General features: G+C 41.3%; 1 pseudogene; it reads left to right on the top strand.

The window, feature by feature from the left end:
* The first annotated feature begins 677 nt into the window (after nucleotides 1-677).
* Nucleotides 678-1,956, top strand: LOC112083336 (annotated as a pseudogene).
* The last annotated feature ends 5,064 nt before the right edge of the window (nucleotides 1,957-7,020 follow it).

The raw sequence follows: 7,020 nt of genomic DNA, 5'->3' as shown, positions 1-7,020 counted from the left end.
AACTGAAATCCGTAGAATGGAAAGATTATTACATATAGATCTGGTTATACCATAATTTATTTTTCCAATCGAACGGACGAAAAAGCAAAAAAGGAAAATCGCCTTCTCTCTGTGAAAGGTATGAGAGAGAGAACAGAGAGAGGTTTTTCCGAATTCATTTAATCTCTGCACCTATATAATCAACCAATCTCGCTTTACTCCAACTAGAAGGACACAAAAAAACTGAGAATTACGTTTTCAAATAGACAATTTACCTCTTTGATTTGTCTCAAAACATTAAATCAATCTCCGGCAAATCAAATATCGCCGGGAAAATGAGTAATCCGGTCACTTTTTCCTCTTTTACCGTTCTTAGTAACGATGTTTCCGACAATTGTCGTCATGTTTTCCGTGAAAATCGTCGGCGTTAAGAATCTCCGATTTTCTTACTGATTTTTTCAGAGGATCGTATAGTTTTTCTACTTGGTAGTTTCTACTTTCTAATAGCTGAGAGGTTTTTTAGTAGATTTTGTTTCTTCTTCTCTTCTTCTTGTGAGGTTTTGAAGCTGTGGAGTTTCCGATTTTGAATGTTCCTGGAAAGAGATCTAAAATCTGGGGAAGTTTCTGAGTGAACTTTTGAATATATTTGTTGTTTGAACGGAGAAGTGACTTGGTCCTTACTCCGCCGAGAGAGAAATCAGATTAGATCTATAATCAATGCCTTTTCCGATGAAGATCCAGCCAATTAACAACGATTTTCCGGCGAGTAGAGAATCAGCTCGTGTGGAATCACGAAAACCAGTGCTCAAATCTCGCCTCAATCGTCTCTTAGATCGGCCATTCACGAATGTTCTGAGAAGCTCAAACTCAGATAAATCACTCATTACTGCCGCCTCCAAAGACGGCGTCGAAACGGAGTTCGAGCCTAGCTCTGTCGCTTTATCGAAGATGGTTCAAAACTACATGGAGGAAACCAACAAGAAACAAGGTAGAAACGGACGCAATCGCAGCAATTGTTTCAACCGTCGACAAATAGCTCCGACGACGAATTCGATTGGTTTGGTTTCTCCGTCGATTCTCTTAACGACGCTTATGACCATTTCAAGGTATTTATCTCTTAGCGAATTCATCATCGTCCATGGTTTTTGAACAGAGCTTGATTCCATGCGCGAGCGTCGCTGAGAGGAATCTGTTAGCTGATGTTGCGAAAATTGTTGAGAAGAACAAATCAATCAAAATGAAAGTCGATTTGAGGAAGATCGTCGTCGATGGACTCTCATCTCTCCGATACGATTCCTCAATTTGTAAATCAAAACGGAATACAACTCGATCTATACTGTCAGGTACGATTTTCATTAAACCGGTTCTCTTCTTCTTCGATTCTCATGATTTTTTGTCTGATTTTTTTTTTTAATTTCGGAAATTTTCAGGTGAGTATGAGTACATGTGATTGTGAACGGTGAGAGGGTTCTAATCGACGTGGATTTTCGATCGGAGTTCGAGATCGCACGCCAGACGAATGCTTACAAGTCGTTGCTTTAATCTTTACCGTTCATCTTCTTCGGAAAGTCTGACCGGATTCGTCAGATCGTTTCAATGGTCTCAGAGGCGGCGAAACAGAGTTTGAAGAAGAAGGGGATGCATTTTCCGCCGTGGAGGAAAGCTGATTACATGCGAGCTAAATGGCTGTCTTCGTACACCTGAAACTCCGCCCAGGAGCTGCGGGTTTCTTCCGCCGCCGTGGTTGAACCGGAGCTAGATAAGTCGGAGATTGAGCTGAGTTTTGAGGAGAAATTTGTCGTCGGTGTAATCTTCTTCCTCTCCTCCTCCGTTGGTTACCGGAAATGATGATGTGGCAAAGCCGTTGGAGAGAGAAGCGAAGGTTGTCACGGGATTAGCTTCACTGTTCAAAGAAAATCCCTAAAAAAAGTTTTTGGATTTCTAATTTTCCTAATTTTCTAGTTAAAAATTTGAGAAAAGCTGCAAAAATAAAGAAAAAAAAAATGAGAGTAAAAAGCATATAAAAATATAACAATAGTATATCTTTCTCTTTTTGGGACATCTTACTTTCTGTTAAAAAAATGATTTTTCACCACGATATTTACCTATCTTTAATGTGATGATGTGTAGGTTTTTTTACCTTTTAATTATGGTAGTTTATGTTTGTTTTTTCATATAAATAGATGACACTTCCTCATTTCATTTTTTTGATCGACTACCCAATTATTACATCACTGTTGGCTGGGCTGAAGGCAGTTTTCCGAACCGTCCTCAATCGATTCGGTATGATCGATGTGGGTGAATATTTGTCATCTTGCTCAGGCTCCTTTTGCAAGACTGTTTGCCCGGACATTTTCACTTCTCGGGATGTGGGAGATGGTGAAATCTGAGAAGCTCTCACGAAGGATACGTAAAATTTCTAGCTCGGACGTAAAAAGCGGCCAATCAGATGGGGATTCTGTCATATTCACTAGATCGGAACAGTCGGTCAGAAAAAACACCGCTCTTATGTGCCGTTCACTCAGGACTTCCATAGCCCACAAGAGACAATCCATCTCCGCATGGAGGGCGGAGAAGCTTCTGCGGCATCCTTGTTGACCTTACACTTCATCTCCCCTAGCGTCCACCAGGCTCCACCCGAGTATACTAACAGGGCCGTGATCAATCCAAGAGGCATCGATCCAACATGTTGGAACTCGGTGGTTCGCGGGGGTAGGTATCTTGGGGGGGGGGGGGCTGGGGTCCCACCGGGTGTATCCTCGGCTTCCTCTGGTTGGTTCACGATTCTCCAGCTCTCTGCTTCTACTTTTGCGCAGATCAAAATGTCTTGTGGGGAAATTGATTTCCCGTTGAAAATTTTGTCGTTTTTTGCTTTTCAAATGAGCCATAGGATCCAAGGATATACGTCTTTTTGAAGATCCGTCATGCCTATCTCTTTTGTTTGCCAAAAGAGAAAGCTCATATTTTGATAAATAGATGTATTTGGGAAGAGGCTCGAAAGGGACGGGAAGTCCGATAACGCCCAGACTTGAAATGCCGGGGGACATAAAAACTAAAGGTGATTTATAGATTCCTCGTGATCACCGCAACGGGGACAGCTTGTGTCGGATCCAAGATGTTGGTATGTTAATTTCTGGCAGGTAGCCACACATCCTGATAATGCTTGCCACATGAAGTGCTTTATTTTGCAGGGTGAGCGGGTTTTCCAAACCTGACTTTGCAATACCGTAATGCTCGGTTCCCCAACTATTGTGGGTTCCCGTTGTAATGTTGTCCTTCTAATTAGATCATAGCTCGTCTTAACCGAATAGAGTCCTGATCTTGAATGGTTTCATGCATATCCATCCAGGATACAGATACGACTAGGTCTCAGTCTTAGGATCAGAGAGACATCCTCGGGTTGGAAAAAATTCCTCAGAAGGGGAACATCCCACTCCTTTATATCTTGTCGGATAAAATAGTAAACCAGTAATCCCGGATCCTGATAGCCGATCTGCGGGGTGGCTCTCGCCGGCCGAGCTCTAATATCTGGGATCCATGGTTGCTCCAGACTCTTGTGTTTAGACCCGACTCTATCGTCTTCCGCAATCCCAACATTAGATATGGTTTTGCAGCTAAAATGCTCCGCCACCCGTAGGACGGGGAGTAGACTCTACAATCTTCAAATTGGTCGGATTGTCTATAGTATCGTCCTCGTAAAACCCTAGCCAGCAAAGACGAGGGGTATTGAATGAGGCGCCATAGCTGTTTAGCTAGAAGGGCTAAATTGAAATCTTGTAGATCTCGGAAACCTAGGCCTCCCATATCTTGGGGAATACATATCTTGTCCCAGGCTATCCAGTGAATCCCTTTGTTATTTTGTTTCGAGCTCCACCAGGAATTAGCAATGGCACTCCGTAACTTATCAGTCACTCCTTGGGGAATTAGGAAGCATGACATGACGTAACTATGGACAGCCTGGGCGACCGATTTAATCTGAATTTCTTTTCCACCTTGGAAAGAAGTCTCGCAGACCAGGAATTCACTCGGTTACTTAGTCGATCATGGACGTAGGAGAAGACTTTATTTTTTGATCCACAGATTTGTTCTGGGAGCCCCAGATACATGCCCATGCTACCCTCTGTCAATATTCTGATAGCGTCCTTGATACCTTGCTTCAATGTCGTATCAACACGGTTCACAAACATGACAGATGATTTGCCTAAATTCAGTTGTTGTCCCGAGGCTGAGCCATATGTGTTGATGATCTTAAAGATCTCGGTTCCTTGTTGGATATCAGCTCAACAAAAGAACAAGCTATCATCCGCAAAAAGTAGATGGGAGACTGGTGGGCTAGCTTGGGCTATTTTTAGCCCCGAAATTCGGTTTTCCCTTTCTGCTCCATTTAGGAGTGAGATCAGGGCCTCGGTACAAAGTTTAAACAAAAACGGAGAGAGAGGATCTCCTTGTCTTAATCCTCGTGTCAAGGATATATGCCTTTTTGGTTCTCCGTTTATCAACACTTGGTAGGATACCGAGGAGACACAGAACATCAGAAGCTTAAGGCGACCAAAGTCTGTTTTTGAGAACGCCACGAGATCGCTTGGAGATAACGAAAGATATGCTTTATCCCATTCCAATGCCTGCGTGTAGGAGATGAGCTGTATCTTGCAAGTAGATTAGTAGCAAAAGCTATATCTGGTCGAGTACAATTTTCAAGATACATAAGCCCCAATAGCGCTCATATAAGGTACTTCAGGACCTAATACATTTTCGCTATCTTCACAAGGTCGAAATGGATCCTGTTAATATCAAGTGATCTATTGACCATTGGAGTACTCAAAGGAGTTGCTTTATCCATTTTAAAGCGTTTTAACACCCTTTTGGTGTAATTTGATTGATGCACAAATAGTCCATCTTGGAAATGCTCAATCTGGAGCTTTAGACAAAATTTTGTCTTTCCAAGATCTTTCATTTCGAACTCTTCTTTCATGTGAGTTCTTGCATCATCAATCTCCTTTTGAGTTCCGATTATGTTCCGGTCATCGACATATACAGAAATGATCACAAATCCTGATGAGGATTTCTTAATAAACACGAAAGGGCATATCGCATTGTTGATGTATCCTTTACTCAACAAGTATTCACTCAAGCGATTATACCACATGCGTCCGGACTGTTTTAATCCGTAAAGTGATCGCTGTAATTTGACCAAACATATATCTTTAGATGCTTCAGGCATCTTTGATCTTTCTGGGATCTTGACTCCCGCTGGGATTTTCATATATATATCATTATCAAGTGATCCGTATCGATATGGAGTCACAACATTCATAAGGTACGTTTCTAGATTTTAAGATGCCGTTAGGCTCATTAAGTACCTGAATATGATTGCATCTATGACCGGGAAATATGTATCTTCATAATCAATTACCGGTCTTTGAGAAAAACTTTGTGCCACAAGTCGGGCTTTATATCCTGTGATCTCGTTTTTCTCATTTCTTTTTCTCACAAAGACCCATTTGCACCCGACTGGCATTACATATTCTGGTGTAATGACTATAGGTCCAAAGACATTTCTTTTATTCAGGAAGATTAATTCACTTCTCATGGCCATCTGCCATTTCTCCCAGTCAGGCCTTTTTCTGGCATCCTGACATGGATCTTGGGTCTGGATCATCATATTCATTATCAATTTCCTTGGATACCAAAAAGGAGAACATTCCATATGTATCATTTATTTCACTTCTAGCCCATAATGTCCCACTTTGGGCGAAGTTAATGGAAATTTCATACTTTTCAGTATCATGTTCGTCTTCTAGACGAACTTCTTTAACTGGTTCTTCTGGAACATCTTCATGTATGTCTTCAGGACATATATCTTTATATGGTTCTTCTATAACCTTTTCACCAATGTCTTCAAGACATTTTTCTTTATTCGGTTCTTCTGGAACCTTGTCTCCCAATTTCTTTTTCTTGCGAGGATTTTTATCTTTCGAGCTCATCGGCCTCCCGCGCTTTAATTGAATATGCGGTTCATTTGCTTTATTCCCTTCAATAACTTGTTCCGGAACATTTATTTTTGATGGAGCATTAGCAGCGGGGATATATGATTTCGTCACCCTTCTCGTATCTGTGAACGCATCAGGTAACTGGTTTGCCAAACTTTGCAAATGTATAATTTTCTGAACTTCAACCTCGCGTTGATGGGTAGGGGGATCAAGATAAGCCAAGATTTGTGTACACCATGTGATATCCTTTGGTGGTTCTCTTGATCCTACCCCAACGCTGGGAATTCATTTTTATCAAAGTGGCAATCGGCAAAACGTGCTGTAAACATATCTCCAGTTACCGGTTCATGATATCTAATTATACTTGGTGACGTATAGCCGATATATATTCACAATCTCCTTTGTAAACTATAATTGATAAAGTAAGATTTGTTTGTAAAGCGATGAAGAGAAGAAGCTTTTAATTTAACTTCATTTTTTACTTACAAAATGAAATGAGGAAGTAGGTGTACCAAAAACGCTCTCAGGCCCTCTTCCCGAGACTTTTCCAAAATGTTTGAATTTTGCTTTTGACATTCAACATCTACTTTCTCCTTCCCAAATAGCTATGCTCTTTTCCAATCCGCCGGACCTACGCCGGCCTCCACTATGCCTTGGGCCCCAATTCTCGTCAAAAGTCTCTTTCTCTAAGGTCTTGGAAGTTAAAATAACCTGAAACAAGTAACTTTTCCATGAGCTGGCCTTAGCTAAGACTTAGAAAGATAGCTAAAAACAGCTCTTTCCTTGCGTGTATTCTCAAGTAATCCTCTGTACCTGCAAAAATCAAAGCCGTTGGCTCAAGACGAAAAGCTTATTTCAATTAATCCTACCTCAAGCTCACGAGCATACCGAAGACCTCTCCCTCGTGGGATGCTTTTGTTACTCTATAAGTTAAATCTCTGTTTCTAGCATTGTCCTAAGTCTTAACTCATCTGCTACAAACTCAAACCAGAACCTCCTTCTCAACATCCCAGATCTAACAACTATGGAGAACAACAAGAATCTTGCTAAC

This window comes from Eutrema salsugineum, unplaced genomic scaffold (assembly GCF_000478725.1).
Source record: "Eutrema salsugineum unplaced genomic scaffold, Eutsalg1_0 scaffold_67, whole genome shotgun sequence".
NCBI classification, from domain to species: domain Eukaryota; kingdom Viridiplantae; phylum Streptophyta; class Magnoliopsida; order Brassicales; family Brassicaceae; genus Eutrema; species Eutrema salsugineum.
This window is presented reverse-complemented; position numbering and strand designations above follow the sequence as displayed.